Consider the following 22,639-nt stretch of genomic DNA (forward strand, 5'->3'; position numbering starts at 1 on the left):
AATGTAGGCAGAGGTTTCTCAGCTAATAAAGGCTTCTCATCCACCCTGTCCCTCGTTGAGGGTGTGCTGCAAGTAGGAATCTAGCTCAGTTCTTCATTGAGGGGATATGGCTGTCTGGCAGACTTTGAAATTAGAAATGAATGCTACAGTTCTATGAAAGATCCTGAAACCCTTAATAACTATACATTCATACAATATGAAAGACTTGATAGATTCATAAACATTGATCACATCAGACTTTGGTAATAAACACACCAGAGAGTGTTATTCTACATCTTTCTTTAAAAAATCTTTATAGTAAGGAATTAGAAAAGAAGAATTAGAAAGAACTCAGTCCTGCACCTGTTGTATGTTTATCTTTTACTTACAACTCACCCTTTGGTAATAGGTATGTGTGTTCACACACACACACACACACACACACACACACACACACAATATGTTCTTCTGACATATTATTAGAGAATTTTAAAATACCCATGCAATAATTAGTAGGAGGAACATATAGTTTAGAGCTAAAATTATATAGGTATATATTTAACTGATTACAGAGTGATGACATCAACATTGACAGGTACAGTGAAATGGCTCTCAGGTACACAGTGTGAAGGAATGGATTCCAATGCACAACAAAGGCCTCTGATGATCCCATAGGAAGCTTTGAAGTTGGGATAGCTCCTCAGGCTCTTCTGCCCCCAGAGATGAGTGTGACCTTGACTGAAGTGGTGGTCTGTAGCCGAGGACAATTACCTGAGATGGAGCCATCAGCCACTGCCACGCCCTCCAGGGCGGAGGAATGAATACCAGATCTGGATGGTCCATCAGTCCGTCCACTATGGCCCTCCCTGTGTCACTGAAATCTATTTGCTTCATGCAATGTATTATTAAAATAATGATATTAGGGTACAGGTTGGTCTTATTCCATGGGTGGAAAAAGGGAAGGTTAATAGGATAAGCTACAACCCCCCCACCAGTGTAACTGCAGCTGATATCAAAGCTGGAACTGATACTCCTTGTTTTCCTCTTACTACTTGTTCTGGATTTCTCTCTCCCAAAACTAATATCTCTGCTGGTCTATGTGGCTTATTGGGTGGACGACTCTAAGTTCTATGCCTTTGAAGGTCATAGCATCTATTCTAGTCCATTTACCATCAAAATTGGGAAAGAGTATCAAGAGACGTTCCAGTAGATCACCTGGGAGCCTATCATAGTCTTCCCTGTTTCTCCCCTCCTCCTGATCATCTGGGTAGTTGTGCTTGCTTTGGGTGCTGTTATTTTGGCACAAGAAGCCTGAAATGGTCAGGCAACAGTGATAGCTCAAAGGTGAATGACAGAAGCATCACCCTCTGACTTCCCGGGCCACAGAGCCTACCCTTGGGGATGTGGCACCATATACTGGTTATTGATTTGGAGCATAGTCTGGACCTTAGAGGAAAGCAGTCTATCTCTTTAGGATAATATCTCTAATCATTCCTCAACTGCTCCTCCAAGAAGCTGTACCTATTCAATATCAAGTCTGCAGGTCCTCAGTGGTGAGTAGGTGATAGGGTCCATGGACCCAGGGTCATGGAGTCATGTCCATGCCTCTTTTGCTGGAAAGTGAGTCATGTCATCGTCTGCAGTGTCATGTAGGATCCCAGGTTGGTGGCTCAGACACTTTGTGATCTCTCAGAGTACTTGGGGCTGATGTCCTGAGTACAGGACAAGCCAGTACGTGTCTATCCTAATCAAGATGAATTTCCGCCCTTTCCCGATAGAAGGAGTCCGATAGAAACAGCGTGCTCCCAAGGGCTAGCTGCTCTCCCGAAGAATGTGTTTTATTGGTTGCTCCCCCGCGGCCTCTGTGTCTAGTAGATTCAGCAGTGGTGGTAGCTGCTGTAAGGAGCAGCAGCTTTGCTGAGTTTGAGCCATGCTGGTGGGCCATGCATAGGTTCCATCCTGCCCTGCTAGCCTCCTCAATAATACACCTTTTGTATCACCACTGGAGCCTGGCTGATTCCAAGTGGCTGTATTATTCCAGCTAAAGGATTATTTAGTGCCTCTTTCATAGAGGATGCAATCTGGTGTTTAGATGTGACTCAAAGATCTTTGCACTTGGTGTTCAGTCCCAGAGGCCCATCCTCATCCTCATCCCTCTTCTCCCAACTTCCTTGTTCCTGATCTTCTGATTACTCTCCCTGCAAACCCCTGGTCTATTAGCCAAGCCTGCTCAAAGTCTCTCTCTCTCTCTCTATTCCTCCCTCCCTCCATCCCTCCATCCCTCCATCCCTCCATCTCTCCCTTCCTCCCTCCCTCCTTCCCTCCCTCCCTCCCTCCCAGTACACACTTTAGCAGCTGATAGCTCAATTTTGAAAATGAAATATATTTTAATAAACTCCGCCATTATAATTATTCAAAGTGTGCATATTACATTTTTGGAACACCCTGTGTGTGTGTGTGTGTGTACGCATATGTGTATCTGTATGTAGCTATAGATACATAGATATAGATAGATATAGATGATATAGATATAGATATAGATATAGATATAGATATAGATATAGGTATAGGTATAGGTATAGGTATAGGTATAGGTATAGGTATAGGTATAGGTATAGGCATAGATATAGATATGTATTCCTATGTTAGGCCATTTCTTTTTTCATCTAGGGTAGATCACATGTTGTATCCAATACTCTGCCCATTAGGAAAAGTTCTCTTATTGTTCTGCTCTCTTTCAGAGCTATTCCTAAGTGGGGCTATAGCATGGTTGTGGTTTACTTTGAGTGCACCTACAAACCAAGCAGACACAGCTTGGTCTTTTAAAAGTCCTAGATTTTTTAAAAAAAATTTAAATATAAATCTATCTATATTTATAATGAAAACTCTACTGTAATATATTTATTTTAGAAATCAAAATACATGAATACAAAGAGATCAAACAACAATCAATATATTCTAAAGCATGGCAGGGGTTTTAGAAATGTATGAGTTTGCCTTTGACTTCAGCCCTCAAATAAATGACTTGGAGCATTCTCTGCCCCTTGAGACTGTTAGAAAGCCTCGGGAGATACGGCTTTTGTATTTTCAATCTAATGGGAAATAGAAACACAAGAAAACAAGCACCATTTTAACTTACGGAAAACAACATGTCAACAGAGCTACAGTCAGTCCTATTTAGGGTAAGATTTATATAAATACAAAAGAAAAGAAAACACAGAAGAGAATAGTATTTTCAAGAACCTTATTGCATCAGTACTTTGTGCTAAGCATGTTATATGCATCATTGCATTCATTTCTATGATAATCCAGTTCAGATTATATTATGTTTTTCTTTGTATAGATTAGGGGATGATGCTTCATGGAGTTCAGATAACATGCAATATCAAACAGCTACAAAGTTGTGGGGCTGGATTTGAAAACCGCTATTGAATCTTTACTGGTGGGCACCAGGCTGAGTTAGAGCTTTGTAACCACATATTAATTGATTCCTCTCAGGAGAATGCAATTGTTTTCCCCATATTGTGTGGGAGAGAAAACAGGGAAGTTAACCAACTTATCAAGGCCCCACAGCTAGCAGGAAGTCTGACTTTTGTACCTAATACCTCAGCTATTCTGTCCTAATGCGACTGTCCACCCGCATTCTGTAAGCCACATGGAGCCCGGTCAGATAAATGGATGATATTTCAGATATTTTTAGTTTAGTCAGATGAGTTTGGGGATTATTGATAAAGGCAAAGACCTTGAATTTAATTAAAATTTCTAAAATTTGCCACCCAAATGATTTCTGTCCAAATTCCCATTGTTCTAGAGTAGATGTTATTGCTTAGTGGTGACAAGTTGAGTTTCACACAATCTCTGCTATCCAGGAATCTATAGTTTAAATAAAAATAAGTTTGGCAGAATTAATCTTATCAAGTGCAATTAAGAGAGAGCTACTTATACTGGTCTATTAATTATTCCATATTTATTAAATATCCAGAGAATATATAAAGACTCACAAATGTAAATGCAAATTAGAGATGGTAGATGCTATTCAAAAAAATTAATTCTTTGTATTAATACTCCTTAACTTCTAATACAGATACTCTAATATAGAGTTCTCTAGATATAATTTTTGTTATAAACCTATTTTAGGAGTACGGTATTGCCTCTTTTCACTCCGAATGACAAGGCTTCTATTGTTTTGAACTGTTCTTTCACTTATTTTTTTTAATTTTTTTCACAGCTTTAAGTGAAAAGCTCTAGGTTACAAAAAGAAGTATTTTTAAACAGGAATGTTTTCTTTTATACAAAGTATCTACTCATAGGTTTTTAGCCTGTAATGCAGTTCCTTAAATACACACACACACACACACACACACAACACAATTAGTTAATAAGCCTAATTAACTAGAGTGTGCTATGCATAGATGTCTTTGTTATCTTATGTTGACTAATATCCACCAAGAAACTGTAGATTCTTAGTTTCCTCTGCCAATATTGATAAAACATATTTATTTAGATGTTATCTGAATTTGAGCATTGTAGAACATAAGAAAATTCACTTGAAATAAAAAAATAACCCATGCTCAAAATAAAGCATGCATCCTTATACAGCAAGAAAAGTCAAGTAGAAAAGCCCGTTTCCAAAATTTCCTTATGTTTTTCTGTCCCAGTTCCTATTTAAATAATGATATTCCTGATACATAAAATATTCTGTAGTTCTGAAAGATGTCAACTGAATGTATATGTATGAAAATGTACAAAAGTAGAATGGATTAATTTGAACAGAGAAAACAATTCTTCTCCAAATAGTTTTTTTCCTAACAGTATAGAAGGAAAAAGAAATAAAAATACTGTGTAGCTTATTTTTTACCCTTCTCTTGTATCATTGATTTCATGAATAGAAAGAGACATGAGATAAGAGAATCAGTGGCCCAGACATAAGCCTTTGGATCTCATGATTCCTTATCCAATTTCTGACATTGGATAAGGACAGCAGCCCACCTGCTTTCTTTTCATATGTGAGCCTTCTCATTATTTAATCTGAGCTCTTTGAGCTCAATTCTGATCAGATAGTTTAGGTCTTTAGCAGGCTGGCCAAGAAAAGGATAACATGACTTGTAGGGAAATTCAACTGATAGAAATGGTAAAAAAAAAAAAACCCAACCAAACAAAACAACAAAAAAAACCACAAAAAAAAACAACTTTTGCTTTTTACATCAAAAACAATAACAATAGAACCTCATACCACGTATGTAGTTGATTGCACATAAAGCATTATCCCGGAGAAAGTTATTCCTATTTTATAACATAGATCCTAAGTGGTGGCTTAAGCTGGTAGTCAAATAGGGAAGTTTGGAGCAGAACAAATCATTGCCATGAGTCCCAGGAGAATGTGATCCAGGACACAGGAGTAAGCACCTGGAGGCTTAAGCAGCTCTTTCTATAGGAGTTGGAGGAACTTATTACTGAGGCTGTGGCATCTGAACTGAGATGGACTTTGAAGTATGACTATGAAGGCAGTCCAGAAGGGCAAAGAAATGGCTGGTAGAGGAAGCATGATCCCCAAAGCCTAGAAAAACAGCACAGAAGCAGAAATCCTGTCTGTATATGTTCAGGAGAGCATGCATGGCTCAGGAAGATGGGAGAGGTCTGCAGGGGCTGGATTACAGAATATTTGTTTCAGAATATGCAAAGAAAATTAGACTCTTTGTCTAGGCTGTGTTTGATAGCAGTGGCTCGAATGTAACAGATCCACATGCTCCTATTGGCGTTTTTGGAAGACAACTCTGGAAGCAATGTGGATAATGAGGGGCGGAAACTAGAAAAATTAACTAGAAAGGTATATCAGTAGGCTAGGCAGGAGAGAATAAGGCCATCTACTACAACACATAGTTATGTTAGAAGTTCTTCAAAACATGGAGATTGCTATTAAAAGTACAGATGGGTTAAGAATCTGGAATGATCCCTAGATTATTAATTTAAGAGAATAGATGGTTAAGCCATTACTTTCAAAAGGTGGGAGACCAGCCCTGCCAGTGGCTCAGTTGGTTGTCACGCTGTGTACCAGGGTGTGGGTTTGATTCCCCTTCAGGGCACATACTTAGGTTGAGGGTTTGGTCCCAGGTGGGCAAGAGTATGGGAGGCAACTTATTTCTCTCTCTCTCTCTCTCTCTCTCTCTCTCTCTCTCTCTCTCTCTCCCTCCCTCTCCCTCCCTCCCTCCCTCCCTCCCCCTTCCTCCCTGCCTCCCTTCCTCTGTCTCTAAAATCAATAAGAAAAGAAACATATATTGAGTGAGGGTAAGATTTTTTTAAAAGATGGGAGATCTGGAAGAGTGATTTAAGTGCATTATGACAAAAGAGCCTGGATGTGTGCTCACTGAAAGCTCCCTGTCTTTATATTTCAATTATTTGGTGAAGGAAGGGCCTACCAGGGGCAGACTCTCAACTCTTCATCAGGAGGTCTGAAACCCAAAAGGCAAGTACATGGTTTTACATGTTAATCGATAATGCTGAGTGTAAACTATGATGTAGTAAGAGATGAAGCAAAGGAGGTAAATATTTAAAAGATCTCAAAGCATAGAAGTAAAACATTTATAACTAATGCAGGCAAAATTAATAGTCTGACTGAAAAGCAATATTCTGCTGTGCATATTCAGTAGATCTAAGCAGGAGGAAAGATGAGTGCAGAATATTTTGTAATATTCCCAGAGGGAAATAATTACGGTCTGAACTGAGTGCCACTCTGATCATGGAGGGAAGTATAAATTCAAAGAATAATATGGAAGAGGAAATGGTTAGCAGTTTGCATTTGAATTGAAAAGGAGCTTTTGATGCTGAGGGGAATTCTGTAAATTGTTGGCATTGCTGATGGTAATGAAAAGCTTAAGGGAGGGTAGGACAGGGTCATGTGATTCATCCCAAGTTCCTTGATGATATGGAACTGAATCATCCTCCTACTGATGAGATGATTCCTCCTGGCCGAACATATTGTACCCAGCTTTGAGGAAGGAACTCATTGTACCGCCATCTTGGAATAATGAGTTAAAGGATTTTGCATTATCATAAGATAACCACCAAGAACTTACTGATTTGATTAGCCCTTAAATATCAGAAGAATAAAGGTGATCACATTTTTTTTCTTCTCTCTCTTCTTTGTCTCTCCTTCTATCTGTGGCAGACACAGATTACGACTGAGAAATAGATTAGAAGTGGAAGGAATAACTTTGGCTGTTCGCCACCTGGAAATAAAATCCGTTTAATTTACCCTGAGTATCCTTGTTATAGTGTTAAATATAGACTAGATAGTTTAACATGGATTTATGTAACGAGTTCACAAATTGATTTTGCAGCTTGCCTGCTTTAGGAAATGAGCATCTGCTTACTGAGGTTTGAATTACATACTTACGTGTGGACTTCTTTTGATACAATGAAAGGATTTTTCTTTTAAAAAAGATAAGGAAGTTAATCTATGATTATTTTGTCATCCCAATATTTTGAAAACTTAGAGTTCAAAACAAAATAAAACATGCCTTAGCCAGTTTGGCTTAGTGGATAGAGCATCCGCTTGTGGACTGAAGGGTCCCGGGTTCAATTCCAGTCAAGGGCATATGTCCTGGTTGCCCGCTCAATCCCCAGTGTGGGGCATGCAGAAGGCACCAATCAGTGATTCTCTTTCATCATTGAAGTTTCTATCTTTCTCCCTCTCTCTACCCCTCAAATCAACAAAAATATATTTAAAAAAAAACAACAAAAAACCACCCCACAGTGATTTAGCATTTCCAGCCCTTTCTAGGGGAAACAGTCACTAAACACCTTATCTATGAGTGACAGGATTAAAGGGGGAAAAACAGGGGGGAAAAAAAAGAATTCCATTCCTCCTTTCCCTTTCTCAAGAAAGTCATGTCTACCTTATTAAAATATTAATTACTTAGCCTAAATGGCATGCAGCTAAGTTCTGAAGTTGAATTCCTTGCAAGTCTGAAGATGAATCCAGAGAGGTTTCTCTTAGCAGGCCCCCACCTTCCTGCTCTCCAGTGGCCAAGTGTGATGTAATTGTCATTGGTGACTGGATGGGGACAAGAGTATCAGCCTGTCATTCCAAGAATGACTACTAAGATTCATCATTATAATGTCCTTTATTCCAATTTAAATTCAACGGTGTCGCCACATTGTTTTTCCCTCTCCTGAAACATGGAAATTTGGGTGTGGGGATTGGGGATGGTTAAGAGACAGGGTTGACCTTTGTGAAGTCTACGCTTTCTCACTGTTTGTCCTGTCTCTCTAAGGCACCACAGACGAAGGAGGCCAGCTACCAAGAATGGTGCTTTATAAGCCGAGAGAGCTTAATATCACAGCTGCCCTTGTCAAAGGAGAAGCTTCGGTCTCCGTGCAGCAGGAAAGGGGATTTTAGTTTTGTATAAGATTCCATGAGGCTCTCCATTGTGTGCTTTAAACCACCCTGTCTTATCCATTTCTGCAGTGTACAGGTCTTGTGGGTCTGTAACCCACTTTTCAAACAGAAAGCACTGAATGTAGTAATGAGTGTAATCCACATCTAAAAATAGATAAACCAACCTCTTAAACTGACTGCAAACATAGCAACAACAACGTGCTATATAGTTATGACTAAATCTAGCTTTCTTACTAATCATTTCTTCTGGTGGGTTGAAATTTAACTCTCCAAAGAGACTTTTTTCCCCCCTAACAGGCTTGTCTCTCTTTCACTATAATCATTTTATATTCTCATATTACTTCCCTTAATTTCCACTTTCATATACAATAGAACTTTGCCTACCCTGGCTTTTTTTTTTTTTTTTAAACAAATCATAGTGGAGGAATATATATATTTCAGGGTAAAAATTACAGGAACTATAGATTATTATTCTAAGTGAAATAAGCCAAACAGAGAAAGACAAATACCATCTGATCTCACTCATATGTGGACTCTAATGAACAAAATAAGCTGATAAAAGAAATAGGACCAGAGGCATGGATGCTTGGAACAGACTGAAAAGGTCAGAGGGAGAGGGATAGAAGGGACTAAATGAACGAAGGTGAAAGAAGGTGAAGAGATTAGCCAAAGCACATATATGCATAGCCCGTGAACACAGACCACACTGTGGTGATGGCCTGGGGGTGGGGGTGTGGGGGGGGTGCGAGGGCTAGGTGGAGGTGGGTAAAGGGAGGGGAAGTGGGGGACATCTATAATAGTGTCAACCATTGTATATATATCACCCTGGCTCAGTTAGTTGGAGTGTTATCCCCTAAACCAAAAATGGTGAGGGCTCAATTCTCAGTCAGGGCACATAACCTAAGTTGCAGGTTTAGTCCAGGTCGGGGCATGTGCAGGAGGCAATTGATTGATATTGCTCTCTCAGATCAATGTTTTTCTCTCACTGCCTTCCTTTCTTTCTCCTTTCCTCTCTCTCTAAAATCAATGAAAGAGGATTTTAAGAAAAAAGAAGAAAAAATATATATGTAAAGCCTTTGCAACTATTTTTGTTCACTAATGAATCACTAGGCAGCCTGCTAGATAAAGGCAATATGAATGACATTTTGAACTAGTATAATAGATATTTTGCTTTACCTCTATTGTCAGCCTTTTCTTATTAGATCCTTTAAGGATGTCTCACCCTCATAGTTGTTATGTAATATATATAAAATGTTTGTTTTGCTTTAAAAACATATGTCCTGCCCGGCCAGCATGGCTCAGTGGTTGAGCATCGACTTATGAACCAGGAGGTCACAGGTCCGATTCCAGGTTGGGTACATGCCCAGGTTGCAGGCTTGATCCCCAATAGGGGGCGTGCAGGAGGCAGCTGATCCATGATTCTTTCTCATCATGGATGTTTCACTCTCTTTCCCTCTCTCTATTCTTCTCTTTGAAATCAATAAAAACAAACAAACAAAAAACCCCACACATATCCTAACTTTATTGTCCGGTTTCCGGTCAGGTATTAGTTAACTAGAAATATCTGGCTTTTGTGTCTGCCTCTCTGGGTCTCCACCCTCTCATTTCTAGATTTTCCTTTTTGTATCTGCTTTTGTGGATCCCTAAATTCTATACTTCACTGAGCTCTGCATCTGCCTACCCAGTAACACTGATCTTACGGAGCAGATTGTACTAGAGAGCAGTTCTGAGAGCCTTTTCACCTTTACTTTTTCTTCCAATAACTTTCCCTAAGCATCACTGACAAAAAAAAGAAAGAAAAACACATCATCATCATCATCATCATCACATTTATTTTTCTCTGCTGTGTTTTAACACAATGTTCTGTCCCTAAGCTTCAGTTCTTTATGTTTTCCAATTATCCTAAATAGGAGTGACAATTAGTATTTTGATGATGGCATTTGGATGACAGTAGATGAGATAGACATGTAAAATTCCGTATGTTATTACTGCAAGAGATGTTAGATATGAGTCGAGTTGGAAAATACTTGATTTCTGATGTGAGAAAATCCTGGATGCCTGAAGCATAACATGGGTATGGTTTGGATAGTTAGCAACATAAATGAGCACTGACAATATTAAAGTATACACTGTATGTTGCCTCAGTTTCTTCTAAAGTTTGTAATACAATCAAGAATACTAGAACCCAAGGAATTTATAAGAGCCCTTTTGTTCAATATTTGATTCATCCATGGAAGACTGCATATTCTGAAAATATTACTGACTCAACTGTCTTATACATAACTGGCCAGATTCTTTGCATAGTAGTTTTAGAATGACTACATTCTAACTTTCTTTCCTATTCAAAGTAAATTTCAAGACATAAGGATACCAATAATCAACACTAATAAAAGAGAAAAATGGTAATTGGCGTACAACGATACCCTTTTCATTGGCTAATCAGGGCTATATGCAAATTAACTGCCAACTAAGATTGGCAGTTAACTGCCAACAACATGGCGGTTAATTTGCATATGTAGGCACAATGCAGGGAGGCTAAAGGGAAAGCAGGAAGAAGCCCCCTGCCACTGACAGTGATCGGAAACCCAGGGGGGAGCTAAGAGCTGGGGGGCAGGGCAAAGGTGGCCCTGGGGCCGCCTTTGCCCTGCCCCCCAGCCATGATAGGAGAATCAGGTGCCTTTTCCGCCCTGGCCAGTGATAGCAGGAAGTAGGGGTGGAGCCAGCGATGGGAGCTGGGCAGGGTCGAAGCTGGCAGTCCCGGGAGCTAGGGGCCCCTTGCCTGGGCCTAAAGTGAAGCCCACAATCGCAGGGCCGCTGCAGCTGCGGGTCCCCGCTGCTCGGGCCGGATGCCTCAGCCAGAGGCGTCAGGCCTGGGCAAGGGGCCGATCCTGCGATTGGAGGGTGATGGGGGTCAATGCCTGAGGGCTCCCAGTATGTGAGAGGGGGCAGGCTTGGCTGAGGGACACTCCCCCCACCCACACACCCAGTGCACGAATTTCGTGCACCGGGCCCCTAGTTTATAATAATATGTTGCTATTTAGAGAGAATCTTATGTAAAATCTAGCTCTCTGTCCACATATGTGTACAGAGTTGATAGAAAAATTTGGAGTAGTCCTGTCAACAAATTCCCTACTATGTTTCCAGATGTTTGAGGCCTCAGGGGAAAATCAATGGCTCTAGTGATGAAAGCAGAAATAGTAGTTGACAGTGTTTTTCACTGGCAGAGACATGGACGTGGTGGGTGTCTACTGTGTCCGTTTAGTGAGGCTGGACAGCACATCTCCACATTTCCTTCCCGGCATGGTTATAGCTCAGTGTCGGCCCATGAGGAGTTTTGTCTGAGATCCGGCATGTAGACGTGAGGGAGTAGCCATACTTCTCTCTGTTTTGGGGGTCACTGTAGGACACATGTTGCCCCTCATCTGTTCACTCACCTGTTGAAACAAGGCAACAGACTGGCCAATAGCCCTTCCAGGTCCTGCGGTACCTCTGCTTCCACTCCCTCTATACCTGGACCAGGTGCGTGTATAGGTCTGCCATGGAGATGAGGAGAGATTGGCATGGAACCCAGCCTGTTCTTATGGGCCCCATCTAAGCATTACAGATTCCATCTTTTGTTTGCTTTCTGCAGTTTCCATCCATCTTCCTTCTCAAATTCCTGCCCTGATGACTTCAGGCTGAATGACCAGATTCAGAAACAATAGCCTTACCTGCACTGTATAACCAGCTCTCACCACTGTGCAATGCTAAATTCTGTAATCAACTGTGCCTCTTCCACCTCCCCAGGACCCTAATGCTCTAATCAAACCCTGACTGATACAATGCAGAAGACGGACAGGCAATAAAAGTGCCCCAGAAGCCTGGGAAATGGGTTATTGGAGGGACTGCTGAAGAGAGACACCCTCAGATGATTTTGCCAATTTCAAAGACATACCTAGCAATACTTGTTGCTTTTAAAAGTTAAAAACTCTTTAAAAAATTTTATCTACTGAAGTTCTAAGCTCTAAAATGTGAGTCTGATTATACAAGTGTCCCATAAGGAAATGAATAATAGCAGACTTAACCCAGGGAAGGCTTCATAAAAGGCACTGTTAACAAAAGTGGCAGAATTTCTGAAAAACACAAAATAAAAGATGGATTCATCTTTTGAGCCTCCAGAGAGGAACGCAGTCCTGCCAACACCTGGATTTGGGTACAGTGAGAACCATGCCAGTTTTCTAGCCTGCAGAACTATAAAATAACAAGCACGTACCACTTTAAGCCACTAAATGTGTGGTAATTTGCTACAGCAACAGCAGAACATGAAACCATTTGGATGAAAGTCCCTGCAATTAATTTTGGCTCTAAATTCCGATCACCTTGGATAATTCTTATAGGAATTTTACCGCATCAAGCAAATAGCAGTCTTATATTATTAACATGCAGAAGTTTCCCTGCCAAGAACTCTGTCTTGGTATTTCACAAGAAAGGTTATGGAACTATGAAAATAGGGGACCCCTTTGTAATTCTTACTCTAAATAAAAAGAGAATTCCTGGGGAGGAGTTGAAAGCCTCTCCGTCATTCAGGTACTCAGGGAGAAGGCAGTCCCTGGAACTAGCTCTGCTCTAACTTTCTAAGTGCTTGAAATCTTTTGATTCATAAAGACAGTTAACCAATTGTTTCATCAACACAGATTTTATGTTATTTAATAAATCATTTTTATTTTTAAATTATGTTTATGTCATAGGCATATTCTGTAAGGTTGTGCCAATTATTTTTTTGATCGATTAAATTATTCTTTTTCATTGATGTTTGTTATGACTACAAAGGAATTGAATCTTTATTTCCTATTAATTTCCAACTTGAATAGCATCTAACATGTACGTTTTGAGAATCTTTGACTTCTAGTTTCTTACCACTTCCCTCCCACTGTTGGCATACTCCTTTGTCCTGGAATTGATGGTCTGACCCACACACTCACGTTTATGGAAGGTGTTAAAAACTTAGAAAATATTTTTCAAACAAAAATTGTTATCTCTGACTTACCTGTGATGTCAGTGGGAATACTAATTTGTCTATATTTTTTTTCCTTAATGCAAGGACTTGGAGAAATATTTTTAATAGCAAACATATCTCTTTAAAGACAATATTTAAGTAGGAAATAGAACTCTAAATACCAGCTCATGAGGCTGGTGATGCCCTTACTATGTGACAATGAAAACGGCTCTTTCAGCATCCAGGAGATTGTCTCCATGCTGTGTGCAATGCAGAAAAGGAAACCAGATCTGGTGTTTTCAGGAATGTGTGATGTTTCCTGATGCTAACGCTACCCTAACCAGTTCAACCAGGTCACCAAGCTTAATGATTTTTCACAGTTTATGTAGGTCATCTAAGAGTTGAGGAAAATTTAGGGTAAACTGTGGCAGGCTCCACTATTAATTTACAGCCTTGCTCTAGAGACCACACGTGCCCTGGGGTCATCCTGTTCATAGCACCCATGGCAGCTGTGTCCTAATGGAATGTCAGGAGTTGGTGCAGAATTCCAGCATCAGTTCCACATCCTGGGGCTGTAACTCATTTCTCAAGGGAGTCGGTCTCAGCAGGAGTTGAGCCGCAACTATCTGCAGCATGTGGATACATGTAAGGGAGCAAAGCTACCTTAGCGGGTGCATGTTAAATTGGAAAATGCAAATCAAAGACTTCCAATAAATTTGATGCTCAAAGTACTTAGAACTCATATAGGTATTATAGATCCAAGAAGCTTCAGATAGCCCTTTATCTCTCTAAAATATTGAAAGAATGATAATGTTCAAGAGAGTAACATTTGCCCTAACCGGTTTAGCTCAGTTAGAACATCGGCCTGCGGACTGAAAGGTCCCAGGTTCGATTCTGGTCAAGGGCATGTACCTTGGTTGCCAGCACATCCCCAGTAGGAGGTGTGCAGGAGGCAGCTGAGGTCATTAAGACCTCTGTGAGCTATCTTTATTATGAGAATTTTGAAAGTTTTAGGAGATTTACTGTATTAGGAGATAGCTATAGAGTAACATTTTCATTATTCATAGACCTACTATACTGATAATTAAAGTAACTCCTAAACTTCAAAATTTAGAGGGTTTAGTGTTAACAACTAGAATACATTTTAAAAAATATTTATCATTAGAATTCTGGTGTGTGTGTGTGAGTGTGTGTGTGTGTGTGTGTGTGTGTGTGTGTGTGTGTGTGTTTTAAGTTTAATATCCCCAGGAAGCTATACTTTTAACAAACAACTCAGTGCACTTTATAATAGCAAGTTTTGGAACCAATGCCTTATGCAAGTGAACTATATAAATATTTTATTCCCTACTCTTAATTTCTGTTTTGCTTCTCCCTCAGAGATGCAAATGCATAATAAGTTATTAGAGGAATTAGCAATTAGTACATGATTAGAAAATGGGCATTATAAACCAAACATACCATCATACACTCATTATATTATTTTAGAAGTCTTTTTATAACTCATAAATCTGATGTAATATTTGTGTTTTTGTTTCATTGCCACAATATGTTTTAGGAATAGAAATATCCAAGGTAGATATTTTGACAGAATAAGAAAGAAAGTGAATCTGTAAATACCCTATGCCTGTGTTGGAATTCATGAACCTCAAGATCTAACTTTTAGGAAATCATTCTAATGTGGCTTTAACTACTATTTGAATGGATTATATTGAAAATATCTATTAATATCTATTTACTTATAATTATCACTCTACATCTCTATCCCTCTTTTGATATTTATCCTCATGTATCCATCACAGAATCACAGAATCTGATATATTACAGACCCTGGAATACTTGTTAAGGAAATGAATTGCTACTCAGTTGTATATAAACACACACACACACACACACACACACACACACACACAATCTAGGCATTTTTTAGGTTAGCAACTGAATTTCATGAACAGATTTAAAGATTCATTTCATTTCTAATATGAGTATCTCTATTGCTATTAAATATATATCATTACTATACTTATATTATATTAGTATTATAAACATTAACATTAAAATAAAGTGTGCTTACATAAAGTCTTCATTATTGTTAATAAAATATTTTGAAGAGCCTATTAGAATTATATCACACATCTTCTCACTATAAATAAAAACTAGACATGTCACATTTGCCAAAAAATATCAAAAGATTGTCAGCCCTGGCAAGTAATCATTGAACCGACTGAGGGTCTTCTCAGCTCCATGCATTTGAGCCTGTCACAAACTTTGAACTCTGACCTCAGAGAAGGGAGCCTTGGACATGTCAACAGGATAGAGCCGCCAAATCCCATCTGTCTGATCGTACTAGTATACCCCCAGGATCTAGGTTCTGACCTCCTATAATTATTGACACCTAGTTAATTTATCTTTTCATCCATAGCCAAGCCTCGTGCAGCTGCTGTGGCACATGGAAATCCATCAGCGCTGCCAGTGCGGGCTGATTGGCATTCATGCTTGAGTGTGCATTTTATTTTCTCCTTGGCTGCTGGGAGTAGCCTCAGCAGCGCAGAAGCTAAGGAGCTTCATCCATTAGGCATGACAGATTTGTATTCAGTGGTAAACGCCTGACCTTGCTCAACTTCCCGCATCCATTCCCATCATCCTCCCACCAGATGAAAGAGTCTGCTTAACTCCTGTTTTCTGGCCGTTTCCCTGGCAACAGCAGGGAGTCAGTCTGAGGGAATAGCTAGTAGGTGAATATGTTGGTAGAGGGATTGAGTGCTAAAATTTTTCAAAAAATTAAAGTCACCCTCAGAATTATAAACGGGGAATGCTTAAAATTGAAATTAAACAAAAAACAACCCATCAGTGAATTATTATTCCTTATTAACCTGTTTCCCATTGTGGTAATACTTACAGATTTCCCCCTGGGTATGCTAACATGAGAATAGTGTTTAAGCTTTTAGTATCCATTTGACTTATAAGTCTTCTTATAACTCATAAATTCAATGTAATATTAGTGATGAAAGCAGGTTACTTTTGTAATAAAACTTGTATTAGTTTAGATGTTGAATGAGTGGGTGGAAGAAAATATGTACAGACATCATCTCGACTGGCAGACTTTTGTCCTGAAATATCTGTCTATATTTTCCTTCCTTTTTAAGGAAAGAAAGGGTGGCCTGCCTTTTTAAGGCATTAGACCTGGGAGATCACAAACCTGCAAATTACATTTTCCTTTAGGATTCTGTCAAATTTAGCCCTAATTCTTTTTAAATTTTATTTTTAATTAAGTTCATTGGGGTGACATTGGTCAATAAGATTATATAGGTTTCAAGTGTACATTTCTTTGATGCATGATCTGTATATTGCATTGTGGGCCCACCACCCAAAGTCAAGTCTTCCATCACCATATATTTGCCCCCCTTTCCTGTTTACCACCCCATCTCCTCTGGTAACAAGCATACTATTGCCTGTGTCCATGAGTTTCAGTTTTATATCCCACATAGGAGTGAAATCCTATGATCCTTCCTATGTGGAAGATTCATCAGCATTCTTGCCTTGTATTATTTCTTGACAACACATCACTAGGTTGTCAAAATCCTCAGAACCCCTGTGGGATTCTCAAATTTGCAGTGAAATTCATAACATCCGCTGAAAACTAAACTCACAAATTGTTCAGTGGAACTTCGATGGATTTTTATAGAATAATTTCAGATGCCTTTATGTCTTAATAAGAGTGCATGCAGTTAAGAGGTATATAGAGAGATCCAGCAGAGACCACAGGGTATCTAGATAAAATGTTGTTTTTTTATTCTGGAAATCCCAATGATTTCATTGTTCTTTATTAGTTTTGCAGTGGGTGCTGAATAACTTCAAAAAACCTAATCCTTGCCAAACCGGTTTGGCTCAGTGGATAGAGCGTTGGCCTGCGGACTGAAAGGTCCCAGGTTCAATTCCGGGTCAAGGGCATGTACCTTGGTTGTGGGCACATCCCCAGTAGGGGGTGTGCAGGAGGCAGCTGGTCAATGTTTCTCTCTCATCGATGTTTCTAACTCTCTATCTCTCTCCCTTCCTCTCTGTAAAAAATCAATAAAATATAAAAAAACCCTAATTTTTTAATTCTAATCTTGATTTTCTATGCATATTTTAATATTTACTGAGGCTACTTAGCATATTGGTGTACTGGCTCTAATAAAGAAGATAGTAACATTATAGAAGTTAGTTATTATAGAAGATAGTAACATTGGTTTAGATAATATATTCTAATACTCTACATTAAATGAAAGCTAAGTATTACTTATATTATGATTGTGTTGTTATTGCTACAGAATTGGAGAGTACAGTTAACTTCTATCACATGAATCATAATTATACTTGGCAGCAGAATTTAACAAAACCTTTTTATCTTTTTCCTATGAAAATAAAATATCAGACACTTCTACTTATTTTTAAAGCCCCTGATTAGAATGGGCATTTTGCTGTGCAGCCTTTTTTGAAGGTTGAATATAAATATATTCCAGTAGTCATTGCTGGTGCTCCTTTCAGGAAATCTGATTAACCATATGATAAAGCCTGAAGGAGATGAACACTCCTTGGTGCCAGGTCAAAATGCAGAGATGGCTGCTGGCTCATCTTTAGGACGATGGTGGATTGGATGGTCTGTTTATCTGCCCTGGGTATCTTCTGTCCATCGTGGAGGAAGCAACTACCTTTGCTGGTAGAATAAATGGGGGAAAGGCTTTCACATAGTGTTTTTGAGTTGTTCTAGAAAATGGAACTGTTGCTGTAACATAGGAACACAAACTAAGTGACTTAGGCCAACACAATTGTATTATCTTATGGTTCTGGAGATTAGAAGTCCAAAATTAGACTGACTGAGCTAACGTTATGGTGTTGGCAGGGATGATTTCTTTAGTCTTATTGTCTCTTTCCAGCTTGTAGAGTCTGCCTGCATTCCTTGGCTCATGGCCTCTTCTTTGATCACTTCAAACTCTTGCTTCTGTTGTCAGTTTTCCTACTACTGAGGCTTCCCCACAGTCTCTTCTTAAAAGGACCCTGTGATTGCATTGAGGGCACCTGGATAATTTAGCTGATCTCCCCATCTCAAGATCCTTAAATTATTTATATCTATATTTTCCAGGGATAGCATGTGGATACCTTTATTTGGCCAAGGAAGAGCCTTAGTCAGCCTGACCACAAACACAAGCAACTTCATCTTATAAAATGTGTGCAGAGTAGTCACTCAACAAATATCTCTCAAACGAATACATGAGAATGAATACACAGAGATATACAAGAAATACTATTATGAAAATTCACGAGTTTGTGGTTGAATAAAAAGGAGAGGCACAGCTTTCAAGTGAGCCATGTAGGAGAACCTACCAATCACATGGTCTGATCTCCAGTGGAGTGTATCAGGGGCTAGAAAGTGGAGATTCCATTTGCATTTGTTTGGCTAGTCGTGCTGGCACCTAGTTATATATTATGATTTTTATTTTTAGAACTTTAATACTTATATTGTTTTCATGGAGAACCCAAAATGAAAAGGTAAAGAAGATATAGGCTATACAATATAATGATTAAAGGCATCAAAAGAAATATAATTGAAGGAGTTGTGCTTTTTATTAAAGTTTGTAGGCTTATGGTGGATTCTAGATCCTCTTTAACTTTATTCCAAAAGACACCAAGAGGAAGAGAGGGAAGAAGGATAGAAGGTAAGGAGGGATTAAGCAGAGAGCCCAAGCAATTGTTTAAAAATCAGCCCTACAGTTTATGATATGCTAATTATTATTATTATGTTGCTTGTCTCAGATAGCATTATCATTATTGCTATGCTAAAAATATCATAACTACTCTATAATAAAGTAAAATATTAATATTTAGTATGGATCATTTTACACAAAATATATTCTCAAAGATTTGCAAAGTTAAATACTATATTTAGAAATACATATCCAGAGAAAGAAAGAAAAGTAGAAAAGATAAAGCACAAGCTACAGATGGTTTTTATGCGACATGATACTAGCAAGGTTGAAGGAAGAAAAACTTAGTGTACAAAAATAGAGTTGTTATATTAATTTGTTTATTCAATAATAAATTGCTTAATAAATTTAATTTTATGCCCAAGTGGTTGATTTGCTAAGGTAGACAATCTTAGGTTTAAATATATGTCTTCTGTATTCAGTTTTCTCCATCTTGAATACATTCTAAGATGTAAAGTGAGGCACTTGTTGATAAATGAAGTGAGCAGGTTGTATGTGTCCTTTAATCCTTCAAGATAGATAGTAATTAAGGAACTTGAATCAAACAACTAGTAACTTCCTGAAGGCGGTTTTAAATCCAGCAAAAGTGGCTTTAGAGCCACAGCAAGAAGGTAATAAATGTAAATTCTGTTATTATTGAATGCTATTGCAATGAGAGTAGAATTAAAGAAGTAGAATTATCTTTATCTATGAAATAGCATAGGGTTCACCTTATTTCAGTTAGAGTACATTGGAGTATTAGTTACATTAGCTTAGGAGCTTTCATCCACCCCTTCACCCCCAGCCCTTAAGCATAAGATTAAAAGGGAGCAAAAGAAGTCTCTGTGGTTTATCAGAAGAGATGCATATTAATTTACATTTTCCAAAGTCTCTGTCCTAATGAAATAAGAATGTTTGACAATCTCTTCATTTCAAATGCCGGATGGTCGGAAAAGCATGATGATCCTTTATGATGCCAAAGGAAGCTGTGATGTCCCAACGGCAAGGGCTGAGGAAAAGAGCTAGTTGTATTAGCCCTGATGATTGAGCCCTGAGACGCTGCAAGAAACAAAATGAGACGCATGACCAATGCTAAATCCACAGGCCTATGTGAGACTCTTTGGCAGCGGTGCTAACCCAAATCTGATTAGCCCTGACATATGTGCAAGGTGACCTTTACATAAGGAATTCTCCGGACTGCTAGCCACACACCAGCTTACTAGGAGCAATAAATACACAGAGGTGCGTGTTCAAAATAGCTGATTTCCCCTATCGCTACTTGTCCACGAAGACAGAGAACAACTCACTTTTCCCTGGCAGGTTTGCTGTCCTTTGTTCAGTAGCCATCCTCCCAGGATGAGGATAAAATGCCGAGCCTTGATTCGAAGACACTGTTTTTACCAGAGAGGCCATCGAGGTCCTGGAGATTCCCTAGGACAAGTGGAGTGCTTCCTGACCTGTCACTGGGCTGTTTTCTTTAGTGTTGACATTGATGTCTCTTCTCTTGGCATGAAGGAGTCCCAAGCGCCCTACTGACCCATTACCTGCGCCTGTAATTACTCCAGGAGCAGGGAATGAAAGGGCATGTCTCCTCTGCTTGCAGGGAATGACAGACTCAGAGACACAAGCAGGCCCTGCATTAAGGAAGATCTCTCAGGAGAGCTTAAGACTCCCAAGCTTTGATTCCTCAAGTTCTGCGTCAATAGCGGCCACGCTCATTATCACTGAAGGATGCAGAAGTGGCGGCCTGGGCAGAGACTCAAATACTGCTTCAGTATAAAGACGGATCCAAATGCCCGTATTTGAAACCCAGGCACATAAAAATAAAATTACTAAAACTAGCTAGCATCCCTTTTTCAGAGTACTACTATGTAATGAGTACTTTCCTATCTTTTTTTTTACTTTCCTATTTTTTTAATGACGAAATGTTGATATCTTTTTTAAAATTTCTCACCCTTATGATTTTTTTCTTGTCTTCTTTTTTTTTAAATGTCATTGGTGAAAGTATTACATGTTCCCTTATTTTCCCCATTCACCCCTTCTAGCCCGCACCCACCCGCTGCCCTAGGCCTTCTCCACCCTATTGTCTATGTCCATGGGTTATGCATACATGCATACAAGCTCTTTGATCTCTTCCCACCCACCCATCCACCCACCCCTGCCTTCCTTCTGAGATTCCATAGTCTGTTCCATGCTTCTATGTCTCTGGATCTATTTTGTTCTTCAGTTTATTTTTTTCATTAGATTCCACATATGAGTGAGATCATGTGATACTTGTCTTTCTCTGACTGGCTTATTTCACTTAACATACTCTCCAGGTCCTTCCACACTGTCTCAAAGGGTAAGGGATCCTTCTTTTTTGCTGCTGCGTAATATTCCATGGTGTACATGTACCACAGCTTTTTTATCCACTCATCTGCTGATGGGCATTTGGGCTGTTTCCAGATCTTAGCTTTGTAACTTGTGCTACTATGAACATAGGGATGCATACATTCTTTCTGATTGGTGTTTCAGGTTTCTTAGGATAAACTTCTAGATGTGGGATCACTGGGTCAAATGGCAGTTCCATATTTAATTTTTTTGAGGAAACTCCATACTGTTTTCCATAATGACTGCATCAGATTACATTCCCCCCAGCTCCCCAGCTGTGTACTAGGGTTCCCTTTTCTTCACATCCTCGCCAGCACTTGTCATTTGTTTATTTGTTGATCGTAGCCATATTGACACCTCATTGTCGTTTTAATATGCATCTTGATATCTTTTAAAGTGAGCTGGTTGTTCACAAGCCATTTTTTAACAACACTCTGATTTTTTTAAAATGTTTCTAAGTGATATGAGAGATCATTTCATGTATTTTTATTCCTTAGAGCATCTGAGATCTAGATTTTGTACATTTGTGAATCAATTTCAATCTCGATAAGGCTCTTTACATATTATATGAAAGGGCCTCTGCATAATGTTTTAAAGTGTGTATGTGTTTCCAACCTGATATTCAAGCTGCATTCTTGTGAGTGAATGAGGGAGGGAGCTTTGCTCCCTCAGACAGTCTGCTTAGCTGATTTTTAAAGTGAATCATGGTGCCATGAAATCTAAAGGTCAGACCATGTCTATTTCTCGGGCTTTTTCAATGCTGTGGGCATATGGGCATCAGATAAAGCCCTTTAATGCTGACCCAACTAACAGCTTGCCAGTACACTTTCACCTATTTCCTGATCCAGGCTGTTAGTCTCTTTAGTCTGCTTCAGGGTCTTCAGAATGGGTTATGACAGAGCACACCACTCAAGGATTCCATGAGGATCCCCTTAGGAATTTCAAGTCATGAAATTGTTGCATAAGAGAGACTGTGTGCACCATGCCCCACGTTATCTATGTATTTTACAAATTGCCTGGATTGTTTTGTGTTATCACTACCGCTCAAGGAGAAAATTAAATTTCAGAGAGAATTTTGGAAAAACGTGTAATGCTTAGGGTTGGTTACTTAGGGATGCTTCCCTCACAGTTTCACTAATTATCTTTTACTTTTTTATCCATTCACTCACTCCATTTATTCATTCGCTCAGTGATTTC

At 39.2% G+C, this 22,639-nt stretch overlaps 1 protein-coding gene across 1 annotated transcript in view; it reads left to right on the forward strand.

The window, feature by feature from the left end:
* DCC (DCC netrin 1 receptor) overlaps positions 1-22,639 on the forward strand; it is a 576,336-nt gene that overhangs the window by 244,328 nt on the left and 309,369 nt on the right. The gene's annotated exons all lie outside the window — the stretch shown is intronic.

This window comes from Myotis daubentonii, chromosome 8 (genome assembly GCF_963259705.1).
Source record: "Myotis daubentonii chromosome 8, mMyoDau2.1, whole genome shotgun sequence".
NCBI classification, from domain to species: domain Eukaryota; kingdom Metazoa; phylum Chordata; class Mammalia; order Chiroptera; family Vespertilionidae; genus Myotis; species Myotis daubentonii.